The 23,022-nt window shown below is 39.1% G+C and overlaps 1 long non-coding RNA gene across 1 annotated transcript; it reads right to left on the reverse strand.

The window, feature by feature from the left end:
* Nucleotides 1-8,843: 8,843 nt before the first annotated feature.
* Nucleotides 8,844-22,440, reverse strand: LOC111093422. The gene is made up of 4 exons (XR_005382090.1): nucleotides 22,405-22,440; nucleotides 19,090-19,172; nucleotides 16,180-16,232; nucleotides 8,844-9,099 (listed from the first exon to the last, which is right to left on the reverse strand). It is a non-coding gene; the product is annotated as an uncharacterized LOC111093422 (long non-coding RNA).
* Nucleotides 22,441-23,022: the final 582 nt, after the last annotated feature.

Here is a 23,022-nt window from a genome sequence, read left to right on the forward strand (position 1 = left end):
AGCTTTGTAGTACAACCTGAAATCTGGCATTGTGTTGCCCCCAGATATGGTTTTCTTTTTTAAAATTCCCCTGGCTATTCGGGGTCTTTTCTGATTCCACACAAATCTTAAAATAATTTGTTCTAACTCTCTGAAGAAAGTCCATGGTATTTTGATAGGGATTGCATTAAACGTGTATATTGCCCTGGGTAACATTGACATTTTCACAATATTAATTCTGCCAGTCCATGAGCATGGAATATTTTTCCATCTCTTTGTGTCTTCCTCAATTTCTTTCAGAAGTGTTCTATAGTTTTGAGGGTATAGATCCTTTACATCTTTGGTTAGGTTTATTCCTAGGTATCTTATGCTTTTGGGTGCAATTGTAAATGGGATTGACTCCTTAATTTCTCTTTCTTCAGTCTCATTGTTAGTGTATAGAAATGCCACTGACTTCTGGGCATTGATTTTGTATCCTGCCACGCTACCAAATTGCTGTATGAGTTCTAGCAATCTTGGGGTGGAGACTTTTGGGTTTTCTACGTAGAGTATCATGTCATCGGCGAAGAGGGAGAGTTTGACTTCTTCTTTGCCAATTTGAATGCCTTTAATGTCTTTTTGTTGTCTGATTGCTGAGGCTAGGACTTCCAGTACTATGTTGAACAGCAGTGGTGAGAGTGGACATCCCTGTCTTGTTCCTGATCTTAGGGGAAAGGCTCCCAGTGCTTCCCCATTGAGAATGATATTTGCTGTGGGCTTTTCATAGATGGCTTTTAAGATGTCGAGGAATGTTCCCTCTATCCCTACACTCTGAAGAATTTTGATCAGGAATGGATGCTGTATTTTGTCAAATGCTTTCTCTGCATCTAATGAGAGGATCATATGGTTCTTGGTTTTTCTCTTGCTGATATGATGAATCACATTGATTGTTTTACGGGTGTTGAACCAGCCTTGTGTCCCAGGGATAAATCCTACTTGGTCATGGTGAATAATTTTTTTAATGTACTGTTGGATCCTATTGGCCAGTATCTTGTTGAGAATTTTTGCATCCATGTTCATCAGGGATATTGGTCTGTAATTCTCCTTTTTGGTGGGGTCTTTGTCTGGTTTTGGAATTAAGGTGATGCTGGCCTCATAGAACGAATTTGGAAGTACTCCATCTCTTTCTATCTTTCCAAACAGCTTTAGGAGAATAGGTATGGTTTCTTCTTTAAACGTTTGATAGAATTCCCCTGGGAAGCCATCTGGCCCTGGACTCTTGTGTCTTGGGAGGTTTTTGATGACTGCTTCAATTTCCTCCCTGGTTATTGGCCTGTTCAGGTTTTCTATTTCTTCCTGTTCCAGTTTTGGTAGTTTGTGGCTTTCCAGGAATGCGTCCATTTCTTCTAGATTGCCTAATTTATTGGCGTATAGCTGTTCATAATATGTTTTTAAAATCGTTTGTATTTCCTTGGTGTTGGTAGTGATCTCTCCTTTCTCATTCATGATTTTATTAATTTGAGTCTTCTCTCTCTTCTTTTTAATAAGGCTGGCTAATGGTTTATCTATCTTGTTAATTCTTTCAAAGAACCAACTCCTGGTTTTGTTGATCTGTTCCACAGTTCTTCTGGTCTCGATTTCGTTGAGTTCTGCTCGAATCTTTATTAACTCCCTTCTTCTCTTGGGTGTAGGATCTATTTGCTGTTTTTTCTCTAGCTCCTTTATGTGTAAGGTTAGCTTTTGTATTTGAGTTCTTTCCAGTTTTTGAATGGATGCTTGTATTGCGATGTATTTCCCCCTTAGGACTGCTTTTGCTGCATCCCAAAGATTTTGAATGGTTGTATCTTCATTCTCATTAGTTTCCATGAATCTTTTTAATTCTTCCTTAATTTCCTGGTTGACCCTTTTATCTTTTAGCAGGATGGTCCTTAACCTCCACGTGTTTGAGGTCCTTCCAAACTTCTTGTTGTGATTTAGTTCTAATTTCAAGGCATTATGGTCTGAGAATATGCAGGGGACAATCCCAATCTTTTGGTATCGGTTCAGACCCGATTTGTGACCCAGTATGTGGTCTATTCTGGAGAAAGTTCCATGTGCGCTTGAGAAGAATGTGTATTCAGTTGAGTTTGGATGTAAAGTTCTGTAGATATCTGTGAAATCCATCTGGTCCAGTGTATCATTTAAAGCTCTCGTTTCTTTGGAGATGTTGTGCTTAGAAGACCTATCGAGTATAGAAAGAGCTAGATTGAAGTCACCAAGTATAAGTGTATTATTATCTAAGTATTTCTTCACTTTGGTTAATAATTGATTTATATATTTGGCAGCTCCCACATTCGGGGCATATATATTGAGGATTGTTAAGTCCTCTTGTTGAATAGATCCTTTAAGTATGATATAGTGTCCCTCTTCATCTCTCACTACAGTCTTTGGGGTAAATTTTAGTTTATCCGATATAAGGATGGCTACCCCTGCTTTCTTTTGAGGACCATTCGAATGGTAAATGGTTCTGCAACCTTTTATTTTCAGGCTGTAGGTGTCCTTCTGTCTAAAATGAGTCTCTTGTAGACAGCAAATAGATGGGTCCTGCTTTTTTATCCAGTCTGAAACCCTGCACCTTTTGATGGGGTCATTAAGCCCGTTCACATTCAGAGTTACTATTGAGAGATATGAGTTTAGTGTCATCATGATATCTATTCAGTCCTTGTTTTTGTGGACTGTTCCACTGAACTTCTTCTTAAAGGGGAATTTTAAGAGTCCCCCTTAAAATTTCTTGCAGAGCTGGTTTGGAGGTCACATATTCTTTCAGTTGCTGCCTGTCTTGGAAGCTCTTTATCTCTCCTTCCATTTTGTTTTTTTTTTTTTTTGTTGTTTTTTTTTTAATTTATGATAGTCACAGAGAGAGAGAGAGAGGCAGAGAGACAGGCAGAGGGAGAAGCAGGCTCCATGCACCAGGAGCCCGATGTGGGATTCGATCCCGGGTCTCCAGGATCACGCCCTGGGCCAAAGGCAGGCGCTAAACTGCTGCGCCACCCAGGGATCCCTCCTTCCATTTTGAATGAGAGCCTTGCTGGATAAAGTATTCTTGGTTGCATGTTCTTCTCATTTAGGACCCTGAATATATCCTGCCAGCCCTTTCTGGCCTGCCAGGTCTCTGTGGAGAGGTCTGCTGTTACCCTAATACTCCTCCCCATAAAAGTCAGGGATTTCTTGTCTCTTGCTGCTTTAAGGATCTTCTCTTTATCTTTGGAATTTGCAAGCTTCACTATTAAATGTCGAGGTGTTGAACGGTTTTTATTGATTTTAGGGGGGGATCTCTCTATTTCCTGGATCTGAATGCCTGTTTCCCTTCCCAGGTTAGGAAAGTTTTCAGCTAGAATTTGTTCAAATACATATTCTGGCCCTCTGTCCCTTTCGGCACCCTCGGGAACCCCAATTAAACGTAGGGTTTTCTTTCTCAGGCTGTCATTTATTTCCCTTAATCTATCCTCATGGTCTTTTAATTGTTTGTCTCTTTTTTCCTCAGTTTCCCTCTTTGCTATCAACTCGTCTTCTATGTCACTCACTCGTTCTTCCACCTTGTTAACCCTCGTCGTTAGGACTTCTAGTTTGGATTGCATCTCATTCAATTGATTTTTAATTTCTGCCTGATTAGCTCTAAATTCTGCAGTCATGAAGTCTCTTGAGTCCTTTATACTTTTTTCTAGAGCCACCAGTAGCTGTATAATAGTGCTTCTGAATTGGCTTTCTGACATTGACTTGTAATCCAGATTTTGTAACTCTGTGGGAGAGAGGACTGTTTCTGATTCTTTCTTTTGAGGTGAGGTTTTCCTTCTAGTCATTTTGCTCAGTGCAGAGTGGCCAAAAGCAAGTTGTATTGGGAAAAAGAGAAAAAGAGAGGAGAGAAAGAAGGAAAGAAAAGAGAAAGAGAAAAAAAAAGGGAAGAAAAAAAAAAAAGAAGAGAAAGAGAAAGAAAAAGAAAGGAGAAAAAAAAAGGGGGGTGGGGGAAGGAAACAAATCAAAAAGCAAAACAAAACAAAACAAAACAAAAAAAAAAAAAAAAAAAGAACCACGGGGGAGTATCTTCTGATTCTGTGTACTTTAAGTCCCTTGGCTTCTCCTGGAAGTTGTCCGTCCAGCTGGTCTTCTGGGGGAGGGGCCTGTTGTGCTGGTTTTCAGGTGTTAGCAGTTGGGGGAGCTGCTGTGCCCCTGCCTGGTGCAGGGCTCGGTGGGGGTTGTTTACCCCGTGAGGCCGCAGGAGGAACAGCCCCAGTGGCGGGGCAGCTCTGGAAACCTGGGTTCAGCTCCGGCAGGAACTCCGTCTGCAGGGCCTGGAGGCTCCGGGGCGGGGCTGCTGATGTGCTCAGCTGGGGCAGGAGCGTCCTCGCTGTCCTGGGCCCTCCCGGCCTCTGCCTGTCCCGGGGGAGGCGGGATCCTGGGCTGTGTCCCTGCGCCCTGTGCTCCGGGGCCTGCGCTGGTGGATTCGCGCTCCCCCCCCGCAGCCCCCTCCGCGGAGCCGCCCCCGAGCCCCCCGAGCTGCTCCCGCCCCGCAGCCCCCTCCGCGGAGCCGCCCCCGAGCCCCCCGAGCTGCTCCGGGTCCCCGTGCGCGCTGCAGCCCTTAGGGAGCTCGGCGCACTCTCCCGGGGCGCAGGTGTCTGTTAGTGTCCCCGGAGCCCGAGGGCATCCCCGCCCTCCCGGGTCCTGCTCCACCTCCCCGCGAGCCCCTTTCCCCCGGGAAGGTCGGTGCAGCTCCTGCTCCTCCGGGACGGGGCTCTCCTGTCCTGGGGACACTCGCCCCGGCCTCAGCCCGGCTCCTCGCGGGCCCCTCCCCCTTGGAGGCCTTTTGTGTCTTTACTTCTTTTTCCCCGTCTTCCTACCTTGATAGAAGCGCGAACTCTCCTCACTGTTGCATTCCAGCTGGTCTCTCTTTAAATCTCAGGCCGAATTCATAGATTTTCAGGATGATTGGAAGGTTTTCTAGGTAATTTGGTGGAGACAGGTGATTGGGGACCCTACTCTTCAGCCATCTTGCTCCTCCCCCAGAATTTAGTATTTGTTAATTGAATTCTGATGCCAATTTTATATTTGGCTTCTATCAATATTGAAATGGCAACTTATGCAGTGGTTACCTACTTAAAGCCTTTTTGTAACTACATCAGAGAATCAAACTGAGAAGCCCTGCCACAATGTCATGTACAAAAAAGCCTTTTTGTTTGTTCTATATAAAGGAGGTATAAGGCAAGGCATCCTAGAGCAAAAAGTCAGCTCCCATATGTGAAGTGTGTTCCTTAATAAATACCATGTCAGGAACTGTCATATTTTAAGTCTACTTCTAAATATAACTTTCTATTACTCTACAAATTCAGTGGCACTTGATCTTTTAAAAAATGTAGGGGCCTAGCATCCTCTGATTTTTTCCTGTGACCCTCCCTTAGCTCTTCGAATTAAAATATTTAGTCATTTGAATTTTTTTATTCAATTACTTCTGCCTTTATAATTGTATTTAAAACCACAGGGAAGTGCTAAATTAGAGTTTATGTATTTTTACAAATATTTGCCCTCCTACCAGCTACAAGCTAGCTCTATTACAGGCACAGAATTAGAAATATATATATTGGATGATTTAGGAATCGTGCCTTTAGTGAAATCATGGTCACGGTCTTTTTAGTGGGGAAAGCACAGAAGGTGTACTTGTCTAACACGCCAACTGAAGAAAAGAGAAGTTCTCTAGTTAGCAATCCCAACTATACTTTAAAGTTCCTAAAATTAGATTTCTTATTCTTGACCATCTCTATTTTGTATTAGGCAAAAATAAATCTTGAAACATATCTATATTGTGTCACTTTCCCTATTATAAGTTTTTTTTATAATATGTCAATGTTTAAACAGCACGTAGTATGCAGGCTAATTGTCAGGGGGCCAAGTAGAATACACTTCCGCAGCGGATGGATGGGGCATAAAGCACAGAATCAAAGTACACCGAAAGCTTATGCTTCCACCGTGGAAACTTACATTCTTCATGCGAAAGGCGGTCGTCGCGGCGGAGGGCACTGGCAGTGGACGGAGCGCATCTCCGCACCTTCGCAGGGAGGGTCCTGGGCCGGCGCGGGGGACCGTGCACCTGCGGGCCGCGAGCGCAGGGCCGGATCCAGGCCACGCTGGGCGCGCTCGGCGGGCAGCAGGCACCGCGGCCACGGCGCCCCGAGGCTGAAGCGGACTGTGCTGTGGACCCGGACCTCGAGTCGGCCTCCGTGCACTTGGGGCCACGCCTCCGGCTCCGGCCAGAGGGGTGCGGGGGCCCCGGGCCAGGGCGCGCGCAGCGGGGCGGGAGGAGGCGGGAGGCCGCCCGCCCGGGGACCCTCCGCAGCAGCAGGACCCGGCGGGGGTGGGGTGGATGCGGCCGGGCAGCGGTGCGCACGTTCAGCGCGGAGCCCTGGCCCTGGGGCGGGACCCTGCTCGGGCCGCTCCGCCGACCGCGTCGGTGAAGGAGGCGCTGGCGCTGCGGCCTCCGCCCGTCCGTGGCACCACCCGCCCGCGCTCCCCGCCGCGCCCGCCGCTGCCCCGCGTGGCCCCTCCGCCCGCTCAGGGCCGCCCTCCCGGAGCGTGTCTGCCGCCCGCGCTCTTTGTCCTGCGGCGACGCCCCGTGGTACCGATGCCACCGATGCGGCGTACACGTGGGGGGGGGGGGGGGAGTCAATCTTCTTGAAAATGGTTCTCATGGCAAGTAAACTCTCCCCAAAAGAAATAAAAAATAAAGAAGGATCAGTTCAGAGGAGCCCTGCAAAGGCCATCAGCGGACTCTGGACCCTACGCCGGAGTCGCTCCTACGCAGCCCGTGCTCGGGGCGCCCTCGGCTCAGCTCGGGACCCCCGGGCCCTGGAACCCAGTCCACATCGGCTCGCTGCAGGGAGCCTGCTTCTGCCTCTGCCTGTGCCTCCGCCTCTCATGAATAAGGAAATAAAATACTTGAATATTTAGAGAGACATCCCGGTAGACATCTCTTCAACATTTTCCTATCTTAAAATTTTCCACATCCTCAACACCTAGCACTATCTTTCTCCTCTGTCTTGGTTCCAGATATGCCTTATAGGATAATTTTAAGTTCAGTCCCAAACCATGACAGTGACAGACAAAAGCACTATGACATCATGGGTTCATTCAGAAATACATAACTAACATGACTGTTAATGTCAAAATTGTCTCCAAAGAAAGACAAGATGACATGAGCCTGCCTCATTTTGACCCAAAATATTTGCTGAAGGTAAAAAGGAAAACAAAAAACATGATTGTCACGTTAATAACATACTGAAAATGCTACAGTTAGAAAAACCAACTCTGTTGTCCCTGAGTAAATCGTGGAACCTAGAACAGCCTAATGACAGATTTTTGTTATTAACAGAATGGGAGTGAAGCCTTTAAAGTTCTACTTAGCTTCCTCTATAAGAAGTGCCTGTCTAAATCCAGAAACCACATGGAAACAGATGCCTTGAAATGTTCCAGCCTATTTGACCATATAAATGTATATGGATGCTCCTCTGTCACCAGGACCCACCAGGTAAACAACTGGTAGTTTACAGACTGTATCATCCATTTCCACCTGGAGATAAAGGTCTCCTGGCCATTTTCAGATAGTCTCTTACATAAGGTACTAAAATATTCCCTATAAAATAAGTTAACACACATATCAAAATGCTCGTTTATTTCCATGGAGAAAAGTAAATCCTCTGGATTTTGTGACTAAGAATCTCATGTTTCCTAGAGCATCTTTATTGTTCCCACTTCTAAGTATTTTTTCTCATCCTCACTTCCCCACCCCTCCCTCAACAGTTAAGACTAAAAACCTGAAGCACATTTTTTATTCTGGCCTTCATCTTGGAAGACCATTTCTTTGCACCAAGCTGATAATTAAAAGTTTTGGGATATTTTCTGGTTGGCATACTGGGTGATTACATTGAACTGTGTTTCCACAGCCTTCTTTTGTAGTTCTCTATTGCTATGCATCTTTTTTTTTTTTTTTTTTTTTTTTTTTTTTTTAATGTTTGTCTGAATTGAACTATATTTACCATCTGCTGTTTCGGGCTCTCAAATGATCTGAAACCTTTGAATTTTGTTAAATCATTCCTCATTATTGCTTTTTTTAGTAGTATCTATAAAGTCTATCTATTTCCTTCCTAAGGATTTCCTTATCTCTATCATTTACATAATCCAGTCACTAAAATAGTGAGGCACCAAACAACGATTTTCAAATGGAAAATCCTCAGCTACACTACAATTGATCCTCTATTTTGAAGGAAGCTTTCTCTATCACTTTGCCATATTCTGTGCTTTGTATTTATTCACAGGATGCTGATAGGAAGTCCTTGAATGACATTTTGATTGTTTCAGTGTATTAGATCCTTTGAATTTGTTTTAGCTGTTGTCCTACAATTACTTTTCTCCCACATGTCTTTTCTTTTATTGAGGGTAGGTTTTCCTAACTCGTTTTTGAAATAAATTCAAGATTTGGTAGAAATAAAGTTTTGTTCTGTTTTGCTTTTGTAGTTTGTTTTTTAGTAATGGGCATGATATTGCCCTGAAAAGGGGCAGAAAAGAAGAAAGCTGTTCTGATCTGAACGTTTGAAGGCAACTCAACAACACTCTTTTTTTCTCACTTTTATCTCAACACATGCAAGGATTCAGAACCTTTCTGCTGCCCACTGGTGTCCATAGGCAATCACAGGTGTAAAGGTAACACACCTTTGTGATAACACACCCAGTGATATCCCAGGTAACATAATCTATTTCCATTTACAGAGGCTTTTGCTCTAATCATTCACTCCTTCGTTCTTTCATTGATTTATTTTATTTATGTCTTTCGTTTTCAATTACTACACGACAAATTACCCCAAAGTTGATGGCTCAAAACAGTAACAATTTATTATTTCTCACAATTCTGTGGATTGACTGGAATCATCTAGGCTGTTTTTTCTGCTCCATCTGGTTTGGGTCACTCATGAAGCTTCATTCTGCCAGGGACTTTGCTGGAATTGGAATCTCCCGGATGACCTCATTCTCATATTTACTGAGATGATTGGAATAGTTTAGGAGTGCTGAGCTCACCTCTCCAGAAGAGTAATAAGATGTCTTACACAGTGGTTCAGGGTTCTAAGAAAGCAAAAGAGAAACTGCAGGCCCATTAAAGGATAGGTCCAAAACAGGCACAGCATTATTTCTTCTGTACCCTGTTAACTGGAGGTAACAAATCCAGCCGAGATTCAAGAAGGTAATAGATTCCACTTCTTGATGAGAGGAGTGGCAAGTCTAGGCTTGGGAGGAATTTTTTTTCCTAGCCAAAATTCACATTCCTAACATATGCAAAATGCATTCATCTCCAAATAAGAGCCCCAAAGTTTTATTCAACCGTGGCATCAGATGGCTCAAAGTACAAGATTTCATCATTTAAATTAGGTCCAAATATGGATGAGGCTTATCAGATACAACACCTTTTAACCTTAAAAACCTTTGAACTTAAAAATACAAGTTATCTGACCATTGCACAACCAACATGCACTGGTGAGACAGGGATGACACAACTATAACAGACACTTCTATTCACAAAAGAAAAGAACGGAAATCATAGTCCTGAGTTCATAGCAATTTCAAAACTACAGCTGGGCAAACAAGGAAAGAAGGAAAGAATGAGCAAGCAGAGATGAAAGAGGCAAGAAAAGGGAAGGAAGGGAAAGAAAAAGAAGAGGGGAGGAGAGAAATGAGAAATGAATAGAGTAAAATAGACTAAAAACATGTTTTCAGATCTCCCAATCTCACTAGGAGCAGAGAACATTTCTTGATTAGTCCCAGATTTGCTCTCTGACAATGGTACCTTAATCCATTATTCTCAGCTGGCTTCACTCTCTGGTGACTTGGCACCTCCCTCTGAAATACTTTACCTTTCCCCCCCCAAAAAAGTCCATATTTTAATCTGAGAAGTTCTCTCAGCCTGCTTTCTGCTTATAGAAATTTGGAGCCTACAGCCCTTTTTCAGCTTAAAATATCCTTTTTGGGTCTGACTACATGGTATGCTTTCTAGTTAAAGCCTCTTAAAAACTTTGTGAGTTTTCTATAAATAGTTTTGGATTGGGGTGTGTGGGTGGCTCAATCAGTGGAGCATCCTACTCTTGGTTTGGGCTCAGATCATGATCTCATGGATTGTGGGATCAAGCCCCCTGTCAGGCTTCATGTAGGGTAGTCCTCTTGAATTCTCTCCCTCTGCCCCTCACCCTGCCTCTCTCTCTAAAATTAATAAATCAATTTAAAAAAATTGAGTCTCACTCCATGCCCCCAAAGTCTTATGGTTTCAGGTTTTGTTATGTTAGCACCTACTCTCAGATACTAATTTCTGTATCACTCAACATTCGATAAGGTGAGCAGAAGAATTACACCTCACACAAATATAAGGAACACACTGTGGGACTTCTCAGCCTTCAGCATTGCTTAATCTCTCTTTCTCTCTCTCTCTCCAAAGTCTATAAAAGTGTACAATGCAACCATTGAGCAGGAAAACATAGGTTTGCATGCAGGCCTGGTAACTGTGTGAACCTTGGCAGTTCACTTGATCACACTTAGAATCTATTTCCTCATCTAAAAAATACAAAAAATATAATGCCTGGCTTTCAGTATTGAGATGACATTTATATCATACACTTGGTTCATAAGCCCTCAATAAATGTTTTTTAGAACTAATAAATTCAACCACCCTCCTAATAAGGAGGCAGAGGCCTGAGGTCCTAAAAGCATCAACATAAATGTTTCTGCAAAAAATATTTCCTGATATAATTCATAGCAAATTTGACATCTGATACCAAGTAGTACTGATGATTGTAGAACCCCAAATGTTGAATCCTCAGGCTCCTAACCAAGGCAGTAGTTGTTCCTTCCCTTCCCAATACAAGACAGATCTGAGGGGACATCCCAGCTTTAGAGCTTCCATGAGACTCACTGAGGCGTCTATTAGGACTATTTTCTAGTTCAACTTGTCCTTCTGTCCAGTCTTGCTTATTCTTTCTTCAATGACTATTTAACCAGAGCACATCGTCCAATAAAATCACTCCATTAAAATTCTGCATCTCAAAGTCCTTTCCCAGAACAATCAGCCTGTGTCTGATGTTACTTTATAAAGTATTGGGGGTGCAGAGAGAGGAGAGAATGGGAGTGGGGGAGTCTTCCAACTTCAGATAAGTCAAGTATATATCTATAGAACTTTGCAGAGAATGCTCAAGACAAAGATATAGCATGTGGCATTTACAAAATAGTTTGCTTGGAGCAATGTTTAGATTAGACTACCCTATGGTAGAAATGGGTATCATTAATAACATAGAGATTAAAAACCAGATTGAGTCTCACGCCTCTGCTTCCGCTCTTTCTATGTCCATACCCTAGGGACTCTGCCATCCTAATTCACTTCCACTTCATCTTGGACCAAAATTGGAACCGGCAGTGGCATGTTACAGCAGACATAAGACAGCGTGGACGCTGGCCCCCACCCAAGCACCCCCACCGCAATAGAAAATGAGATGTTTCTCAAGGTGCTGCAGACTGGTTAAAAGCAAAGATTGTGCCGATGGTGCAGTGAAATGTACGTCTAGCCAAGAACCAAAGCCAACGTGCTGAGCAAGATGTTTATCTATAGAAAGTAAACACTATTATTCTCTGAGACATCCATCTGCCCAGATATTTCATTAGTAGGTTTTTTAAACAACAACCTGCTAAAAAGTTGAGTCAGCCTAGATTAAAGGTGATCCCAGTTGAAATAACGGACAGGGCCCCGATGGCTGGCCAACATGGAGAAAGGTGAAGAACTACAATATTTTCACTACTCTGAGAGGTACCTCTACCCTTTGCCCACTCCTTTTTAATTACTTGTGTTGCTAAGAAGTGGTGTGATCCAAATATTAGGGAGTTATTGCTGAAAATCTTATAGGAACATCCTGAGGGAAGCTCAGGCAGAAATACATATTTAAGCAATTTTTTAAACTAGTATGTTTACACTTTAGAAATGATTCATCATATTCTATTGTGTAAATACATATTTAGACTAGTAAAACTCTTTAGAAAGCTATGAATTAAAGCCAAATGTAAGGATTGGAGTTAATCTTTTTTGCCTGCTTTGAGCGCCATTTTGGACGAGTGGGGTGAAATTGGACATTGTGTGTGTATAATGATGAAAAATGGTAGGCTACAATAAGGAATAATTATTTTGATTTCCAGAGCATAATGGCCTATGAATTATGTTTAAAATTAATGAAAGAGAGGATAGAGAATGATTTGAATCTCATCAGTAGCTATTTTTCTCTTTCTCTGAGGCAGCAATGAGCCATTTTCTAAGGGATTTGAACTTTTGTGAGCAAGTCCCTCTAAGCTTCTAAAAGGTCTTAATTTGAAGCTGAACCTTTTTAATGATGATTTGTTTCGCTTGAAAGAACAAACAAATAAGGAGTTGGACTTCCTGAGAGGTTTTCATTGTATAAAGACAATTTCTTTGCAAATCTAAATAAGTTTTTAACATTTGGAAGGACATGTACATTCCAGCATATCCTTTTGCCAAAAAAAAAAAAAAAAAAATCCCTTCTTTCCTCAACATTACAAACAGCTATAAAAAGAGAGGTTATTTTCCTGAAGAAAGCAACTTGGATTTAAAAAGGGAAAAGAGGTGTTTTTCAAAAAAATTTTCTTTTACTCTAATTGCATCCTTTAACATTAAATAGAGAAAACCATTGTCTTTCAATACAGTTGTGTCAAATCTAGAACTATTGCTTGGCCCTATGTTTACCTGTTTCATCCTTTGTTGGAACATGCTTTTATTTCTTAGTCTTTTTAGGAAGAAACATGTCCCAATGGAGATAGAAACTAATGTTATTAAAGATACAACTGCATGAATGCAAAACTGCAACATGTTTGAAAGGTGAAAGTTATCATCTCTCAGATGCTCTAATGTAATAAATATCCAAATTCCAGCTTAAGCATCAGAAAGCACTTAGGTCTTGTCGCTCATAGTTGCATCCTCCATTCTCTATACTGCAGCTAACCTCAAGGACAAGCTGATATATTCAGTCTGCTCACAGACTATCGATTCTCTTGAATCTGATTCTTTTCCTCAAAACTGAACTCCTTCAAGTCTTGACTATATATATATATATATATATATATATATAGAGAGAGAGAGAGAGAGAGAGAGAGAGAAAGAATGGCTTTTCTTAGTCCTGTATTCCCTGAAATATAGTGTATAAACCACTGGGTCTCCAAACGTCAGTTTTCAGTGATATATAATATTCTCTTATAATATTCTCTTATTAGGTTTAGTAGTTTTCTACTAATTTTATAATGACCTTCTATGAATTTTTTCCATTTACAACAATAATACACAGTCTTTTAAAGTGAGTCTAAATTATCAATTCAAAATGTGAATTAAAGTGATATGGCATATTTATGAAGAAGCTTATGCACAATACTGTTTGAAAATATAAGGCAGCCCGGGTGGCTCAGCGGTTTAGTGTCGCCTTTAGCCCAGGGCCTGATCCTGGACACCCGGAATTGAGTCCCACGTCGGGCTCCCGGCATGGAGCCTGCTTCTCTCTCTGCCTGTGTCTCTGCCTCTCTCTCTCTCTCTCTCTCTCTCTCTCTCTTTCTGTATGTCTCATGAATAAATAAATAAAATATAAAAAAAAAGTGTTACTCTGCTTCTCACTCACAATATTTGACATTATAGACTCTCTTCTTGAATTTGTTTTTCTTTTCACCCTACCCTAAGATTCTGATGAAAGTATATTTTCTTTATATTTACTACTCCCTTGGCGGTTTTGCTTATTACGTGTTTATGTTTTATGGCTTTAGCTACTACCCCTGTGTCGATTGCCAAATCTGCCTTTTTCTCTTTCACCTTCCACTGGCACTCCTCAAAACGTCTCTACAACTTGATCTGACTATGGCATTGTCATCCACTTATTACTGGCCATGTTGCCTTTCAGTTTCTCTCTTCCCCAATACAGTTCACAACATTGCCCGTGTTAACTTGTAAAATACCATTGCTTAAACTGCTACACAGTTTTTTAAAATGTCTTTAGTGACTCCTCCTACATAAAAAGTGTGTTCTCTAATCTTTAATAATAAATAGGATATCTTCACTAAGCTCATCCTTCACAGCCTTTGCAACCTCATCCTCCAATTCCCAGTACCTTTTGCCTTATCTTTTTCATTTCATTTCTGCCCCCCAGTTCCATGTCTCTATCTTTCCTTAATATATTAATCTAGTTTGTTGCACATCACACAATTTCCTCTGTTTATATTGCTTTATCATATTTACTTGGTTGTATTCATTACATAAGATGACACTTCAAAGAATAGGTTTTGATGTTTCCTATTCCGCTACAAAAAGTTTGAATTTCCACCCTTCTAAAAGATTGTAATTTTCTTTCTTGTTCTGAAAATATGGAGGATTATCTTAAGAATGTGAAGATGGAAACTAACTTAATTTTAAGAATGCTTTACCTATACTATCTATTTTTTTTAATTGGTAAGAGTCAGCTTATAATAGAATCTATTCTCAGCAGTTATCAATGGGTGTATTATCTAATTATTATATATTTAATAATTTTAGTGAATCACTTCACGATATAAACAATATTAGTATTGGTTTAATCCAAAAATAGTTAAAAACTTAAGCCTATAGTAGAATAACAAAATCAAAGCTGGATTCCTTACCATTCTGGGTACCCTACAAAGGATTTAATTTATCCACATTGTTATTAAAATGAGGCAGTGAGACTGAGAATACTGTTTGACATTTGTTCTGACCATTGAAGCTTACAGTCGCTATATTACTTCTGTGGCCTGTGCCATTAGTAAAGTCTAATTTTTTTTAGATTTCTGTAACACACTATGTTTTTTCATGATTCTGTTTTATTTATAGTATGGGAGCCCCTCAAAAATTGTGTTGTAAGTGGGACAACTTGCAATTTTGGCCTTTTTTGTGTGGAAAATGCATTTTGAATTTTGTGTTTAGGTTCTGGGTACTAATAGAAACTAATGGACACCTGGAAGGAGCTATGCGGGAAGTAGAGCTACTCATAAAATTATACAGAAATTAATTTTGAAAGGTTATAAGATGATAAAAGGAATTGCATTAAATGTTCATGATAGATCAGAGATGAGGCCATGATGTAGAGTAAATTTATGATCAGCAGCTCTCTAAAAAAGAGAGAGAAAAGCCTTATTTTTAGCATTTGTTAATTTCTATAGTATAAATACTCTCACCATGGCCAATTTCAAACTACCAATATGCGATCATTTAATGCAGGATTGGGAAGAGATATGCAGTAGTACAACAATATATAGTATTTCTATCATGCAACTATAGGTATAAATAACCTAAATCATAGATAAGAGTAAACTAATTAGGAGGTGATGAGCTGTATGTTATCTTTTAAATATAATTTATTTAAGTTTGTATAATTTAATTTTTAATAATGGCTAGTTTTAACTACCAGTTTGTAAACTTCCTAAAAATTTAAAAGATTAGCTCTTGTAACCTGGTATATGCCTAGGTCTAGCAAACCACTAGATTAATAGAAGATATGATTTCTTCAAATATTTGAAATACACCATGAAGAAGGATAAGACTATTTATTTCAGAGAACATTACCAGAAGCAGTAGATATAAAATATAAAATGGCAGATTTGGGATTAATTTTAAGGTCACACTTTTTAACAGTGAAATTTGCCAATGTGATTGTCCATTTGGGGCAATGAATTTTTGCTAAAAGTATTTAAAGTGACACTTTTTACTGAAAATGTCCAAGAGGCTGAATGACCTTAGATAGCAATTTGGACCTGAATGATGCCTTCCAACTCTAACGTTTGGATGATTATTTTGATTATCAGGTATTTGCTTTTATAGGTTCCTGATTCAGAATTTCAAATCAAGTATGCCAAAATTCATTCATGAAATTATTTTTGCTGAGTCACATGGGTAGAGAGAGGACTGCTTAAAAATGAACTGGGCAGGACAGTACACATCTCAATGTTTTTTACTCTTGGCAAAAAGTAGAAATATCAGGACTGGCTTATTATATTCCATTAGTCTGATGTTTCCCACAGATATAAAAGGAAAGCTACAGGAGAATCAATATTTTTCCCCAGCAGTCTCTAAAGAGAAATAGGATAAGCAAGAAAAATAATGTGCCCACTCACCTCTCAGAGTCTATATCCGGCTCTGGCTTGGACTTAAATGGTAGGGATGCTTACTGAGGGGAAAAAAGGTGTGAAGTTAACAAGTGTAGCTGTATTTACATATTTTTCTTTTTTTCTTTTTTTTTTTTTTCTTCTTCAGATTTTTCTATTTGTAAAGATCTCTAAAAGAGACACCAGAAATGGAAAAAATTGTCGGAATTCATGGCTCTGTCTATCTAAGTTTTGATAGAAGATTGAGAGGCATCCATAAATGAAAATTAACTAAAAATAAAACTGTCATTTCAGTAATTTGAATATGCATGCAGTTTATCTCAAATTTCTTCATGATTTCCAGGGTATTTTAATACCATCTAGAGAGTCAGATTTGAAAGCCTTGAGATGATAACTTAGAGATTCACAAAAAAGAGAGTCTGAGTACAATCAAAGTGGAGAAGATGAGCTGGGCTGGTGCTAGGCTGGTAACTAACCATGCACAGCATAATCTATAAAGGTTCTAAGGACAATTTTGCATGTTTGATGCATTTTGGTATTTAACTGTCAATCAGATGGTAATGCTTGAAACTCTCAAAATAACTAATAAATTTAAAAAGAGATATAGATATGATCATGAGGCTGGTATATTACCCTTTTATCAAATTGTAAAAAGATCAAGTTCTAATCTGCTAGTCTCAAAGCAAAATTTTATTGAATCTAGATACATTAACCACTACCATTAAAAAAACATTGTTACTCAAGCTGTGATAATAAGATGGCAGTGAAACCAGTATTTCAGGCCATACATTTATGGCCTGCATAAAAGCCCTGAGACCATTGCCATCAAAGGTATGGGAAAAGAGAGTGAATGAGTGCCCCTGGAGAGGCACTGGGGGAACAATCCAAAGTTGTCTGAAATTCTTTTGAACTTACATCTTATTTATTAATTAATGAAACAATTTGTGATTCCTATTCCATAATATATCCATGTTTATTATACTAAAAATAAAATTGAAAATCAAAATGTATGTCTCTAATATATTTAGCATTATTGACAGGACAAGAAGACAGACCATGTGCATAACCCAGCTTCAGATATATCCTGGCATAGCACTCCGTATCCTTGGGGTCATGCACCTTCCAGTTTGAAAGGCACAGACCTCCAGGATTAACAAGCTATCTCTTATCCTATAAACCCATTTGCATATGCACAGGGTAATTTCATGTGCATTTGGCATTTTCACAAACACTGCACTTGGTGCAGATGATGAGATTGAGCTGTGCACAGGTCACAGGATTGAAAGGGACCGTACATAGGAGGCTACTTTGTCTAGTCTCTGGACTTCAAGGATAATCACATTTAAATTACCAAAGACAGAGGAGGACACATTGTTCCATAACCTCTCCAGAAAAGGATTTCCATAAACAATCTTGGAAACTCATCCCATTTTAATCTCAGGAAGTTCCTTCTTCAAAATAGGCAAAATATATTTTAATTCTACATGTCTTGGGAAACCTATAAAAAATAAATTCTGGGGATCCCTGGGTGGCGCAGCAGTTTAGCGCCTGCCTTTGGCCCAGGGCGCGATCCTGGAGACCCGGGATCAAATCCCATGTCGGGCTCCCGGTGCATGGAGCCTGCTTCTCCCTCAGCCTGTGTCTCTGCCTCTCTCTCTCTGTATGTGACTATCATAAATAAATAAAAATTTAAAAAAAATTAAAAATAAATAAATAAATTCTGATAATTTAATTTAAAAACTGTCACGTGTACTAGGGCCATCAGTTATATCCTATATGATGACAACAATTTTATTAGGATGTCTCTAGAACATACATGGTATAAATGGTGAAATTAAAACCTGTTATATTTGAATTTTCTGTTATATTTGAAGCTTGATAGTTAATCTTAAATATTCTTTTCAATTGCTAGGTTAGAATGAAGATTTTTATCTAATAAAGCAAAATTTTTAAAACAAAAACTAAACATATGCTATGCTAACAGTTTAAATAAGCAGAAAAGTAAAGACAAATCCCCTCTTCTCATGGGCAAAAATAAAGAAAACCTGTTCTGCATTTACAGAAAAGAAGTGGAGTTCTCTGTTAGTGAGGCTTTGTCCAGATTTCTTCATCATCTTGTATCTATGATGTGCTTAACAAATATCTGATGAATGAATGAATACATAAATAATGCATATTCAACTCTGAAGAAGAATTTCTTCTGTTGAAGAACTTAACCAATACAAAAGTTAAGAAATAAAACTCTTGGGTGGTTATAGTCAAATATGTTTTAAAAAGAGAATGAGAACAGTTCTCATTGTGACCATGTATGGACTCAAAAACATGATCTTAAAAAGACATAAATCTTTTAAAGTTACCCATTTCAAGATAAGGAGTTTACCTCTCCCTGTCTCCAACACCCCGCCAAAAAAAAAAAAAAAAATATCCTATTGGAGAGAAAGAAGCAATTAGAAAATTATAATAAACTCATAGTATTGACCAGAAAGTTAAAGAACTTCTGATAATACAAAATATTTGGAGATAGATGAGAAAATTTAAAAGACTTAGTAACCATTAGTAGGATATAGGGAAAATACAGACTTGCTCCTATGTGACTATTTCCCTCAGAACTCCAGAATAATCTAGTCTGAGAAACAGAACTCTGGGGCAATTTGTGATGTAAATTAATCGAGGGGCTATGGAGCAGCCATGTGAGCTCCTTGCTCTCAGATTTGCCATAGCATTTGTCTCAAGGGTAAAGCCTTAGGACAGGTTTCTAAAAAGAAAGGAATCTGGCATTGCTACTGGAGATGCCAGAGTGGGTGCTGGAGCTTTATTCCAGGTTACCATTTGCTAATAGAACAGTACTTGAGGTACAATGACAACCTCTTTATGGGTCTTAAAACACAACCATCAGCTATGAACCTCTTCCATCCTTACCTCTGTGAGGCCCCTACAGTCTGAACCAATGTTCATAAGGATTTTCACATGTGCCAGTGATTATTAGACTGATGAAATAGAAACTGAAAGTGGAAGAAAGTGTTAATATAAGAGGCAGAAAATTTTAAAATGAGACAATCAATATACTTGATATTATTCCTGAGACCATCAAAAATATAAAATAAAATGAGGCGAAAAAGATAGTTTAGAACTTTAAAAGCACAACTGCTAAAATTCAAATCCCATACAAGAGCTAAGGAACAATGAGCATGCAAAAGGACACAGAGAAGAAATATGAAAGAAATATCTGAGGAAAGATTCTCATACAGATGTGTTCCATAAATTAGATATTTTTATTCTTTGCAATATAAATTGAAATTTAACTGCATCATTTAGAGTTGTTTTAGTAAAGGTGTTTTAGTAAAGATGTTTGTTTCTAACTTTTTTTTAGATTTTTATTTATTTGTTTTAGAGAGAGGTAGTGTGAGCAGTGAGAGGAGGGAGGGAGAGAGAGAATCCTCAAGCAGACTCCCCATTAAGCAAGGAGCCAGAGCCCTGGGGCTCAATCCCAAGACCCTGAGATCACTACCCGAGCCAAAATCCAAAGTCAGCTGCTTACCCACTTAACCACCTGACTGAGCCACCCAGGCGCCCCTGTTTCTAATTTTTAAAAACCGGGAATTTGTGGTCTACTAATTCCCACTGCTAAGAACATCTTCATTTAAATAGAGGAATGCATGACTTTTTATTATCATTCAAAAGTATCATAGTTGCGTGTCAATTGCTTTCATCTAATGATTTCCTTCTTTGTACTTTCCAAATATTCTAGAAGGTAGATGTTACTATCCCTACTTTATATATAAGAAAACCAAGGCTGGAGAAGTATATAAATTGTAAAGATCACAAAACAAGTGGCTTTTAGGGTTTAAATCCAAGATTTACTGACTACTTAAGCTATTTCTCTAATACTCACATACTTTTTAGGTATTACTAAAATTAATGCAAAAATAACATTAAAGTTTTCACAGAGCTTCAGTTTAAGCCATACTAAGAAAATTCCAGAGTAAAAATTCCTTGAAGGAGGCAAAATAGCATCAAGTTATGTTTTAAACATAAAGCTAAGAAGTATAGCTAGCATTCTCTGAGCCTGTGGGCTCAAAAAGATTTTTTATTTGTCTTGTTTTTTGTTTGTTTATTTTAGAGAATCAGATAGGAAATTTCCTCAGAACACAAATCAGTAAAATTCAGATCCCAGATTACTGTCTACTGTTACATCTAAAATTTTAACAGCTTAAGTTTGAATAGCATTTTAGTGACTAGAGTAAAAGTTCCCAAAATGTTTCCATGGGAGAACACTTTTCCAAGTAGTTGTGCTGGTTGAGGGCCAAACAAGTTTAAGGAACACATACGTCTTCTTGGGGGGATCACAAAACATGTTTTTTCCCATGGTCACATCTACCAACATCCATCAGATATAATGTGGGGGATTACTGATTATTTTATTTAGTCCTCAAATCCTGTAAAAGGGATGACCTTATCCTTACATTTTTTGAGACCTATCAGGGTACCAGGTATTAAGTAGCAGAGCAAGGATTTGTACTCAGATCTTCAGAGTAAGTCCAGAGATCTTTTCCCTTTCCACTTGGTTACAGTTCTTTTTTTATCCCAATCAGTACCTTTATGCTCTGTTTATTTTTAACCCATGTGTCCCACGCTGAAGGAAATTGCTTTTGCTGTCACTTCATGCAGCACTTTAGGATTTTGTTCCAATTTTAAGAGAGAATTCTTGATAACAGAATTGCTGTGTTGAGTATTTGTTTAAAGCTAAAGCAGAAAACCACTCATGAGTGACACAGGCAGTTAAATGGTACCATCTGGAGCAAGAGGCATCTGTAAGTATCCTTATTTAAGAACCAGTTTACAAATAATAACAGACCCCTGGAATTAAGCAGTTAGCTCCTTTGTCGTGAGTAACAGCATTCAAGGGAAATATCTTGCTTCATTGCTTTTGAATCTTCACAAACAGAAATACCAGGATATTTTGGCTCTTTCCTTAGAAATACCAAGATAAGGATCTCCAAAATCAATAATATTAAGAGTAACAGATAATCCAGTCTCATAGACATGAACCAGAATAAAGTCTCATATTTCGAAAGCAGGTGAAACTGCTTAAAAGAATGAAGAACAGAAATCAAAATGGCTCCACTAATGTTTCAGCGAAGCTCAATTTTGAAGTAACATTTTTCCTCTCTTCTGTGCACCTCCTCCCCTCTCTTCCTAGCCTTTTGTTTCAGTGAATCTTTTTTTTTTTTTTTTTTCTGAAAACCCTGAAAATGACTAATTGATGAGGCTGGCAGCACATACACAATTCCTGTCAAAACTGGCTAGATCCATATTTCTCTATGAAGCCCTGCAGCCCCTTTCTCTGGAGGGCTTGAAGTTTTTTGAAGGCCATAGCCTGCTGAAGCGTCCTTTGCCAGGCAAAGCAACAAAGCTATTGTTCCTCTTTATCCCAAACTCTGTCTTCAGGTTATATTTTGGCTCTGAAGCACAAGCAAAATCTGAGGTTGATTTTCAGCAATGCCAGGATATTAACCTTACCTAGGTTACGGCACAAGAAAGATGGGATGCATTTTAAAAAAAAGAATAAAAAGATTCACTTTATAATAGAAATATTGTATAAATTAGACAAAGTGTCTAGTCATTATTGGTTGCAGATTGTGTCTTCACTTTATGTATTGCTTGTCTGCATTGCATTCATCAAAATCAGATTTTGATTATTTTATACTGTGGGTGGCATATTGTGTGAGCTCAAGAAATATCTGTAGAAGAGATATAGATAAGAATATAGACCTAGACACAGGCATAGATACAGCAGGGAGTACAATCAAAGACTATTCCTTTCCAGAAAGAAATGCAAAGCAGTTCTCAGACCCAGGAAGTCATGGCTCCTTAGGGCAATGTTTTCCTATCTTAAAATGGTAATACATGTACTGCATACCACACTCTGAGGTAAACAGATACAGCTTAAGACCAAAGAAGACTGGCCAAGGGCAGTTGGGGAAGGGGGGTTGCTCTGGCCACTGGTGGGCTTGCTCAGCCATACTCAGGCCTGTGGGCATTAAGATCTCTGCAAGCTAGGCCCCAGAGACCAAAATTTTTCTCTTCCATTTGCTTTCTATCTGTCAGTTGTATAGACCTTATTGAAAACAGATTTTTTTTTGTTATAAATTTGCACATCTCCCGTAGGTTATCATGAACAAGTGTATCACTGAAGAACACAGGCTCACTTGTAAAACTCAAGTTACGCCATACCTAGTATCCGTTTTCATCTTCAAATGCTTTTTCTCTGTAGGCAAAAACAAAACAAACAACAACAACAACAAAAACTTTTTAAGGCACAATTAGTTTCAAACATTTACTGTATCACTGTTAAACTATACTGAAATCGTACACATGCAGGGTCTGTAAAAAAACAAAACATTCTGAAGCTCCATCAGTGATTTGTTTATGAATTTGTATTTTTTTTCACTATCACAGTATTCCCAAGTGCAATGTAAATCATATTCTGAACTTAAATATTTTCATCTCATGCTCTTCTCAAAAGAAGACCTCATCAGTATCTCGGAGAGTTAAAGGAGGTGAGGTAATGAGTAGCAGAAGTGATATGAGAACTCCAAGGGAGTGTAGAAATGTAAATACTGTCGAGCAAATGAACAAACCACCCAGGACAATAAACTATGAAAAAAAATAAATATACACACACATATATATAACATGGATAAATGAAAAACTATTGAATATTAGATTGTTCCTTAATCTCCTTGCCTCCATAAATAGTCCATGTTTCTCTTTTTTCTCTTAATTTATATTGAGATTTATATTAAATCTAATTTATATTAAATTCAGCTAGAAGTGCATTTTTATTTTAGG

The sequence above is a fragment of the Canis lupus genome, chromosome 31, assembly GCF_011100685.1.
Source record: "Canis lupus familiaris isolate Mischka breed German Shepherd chromosome 31, alternate assembly UU_Cfam_GSD_1.0, whole genome shotgun sequence".
In the NCBI taxonomy this organism is placed as follows: domain Eukaryota; kingdom Metazoa; phylum Chordata; class Mammalia; order Carnivora; family Canidae; genus Canis; species Canis lupus.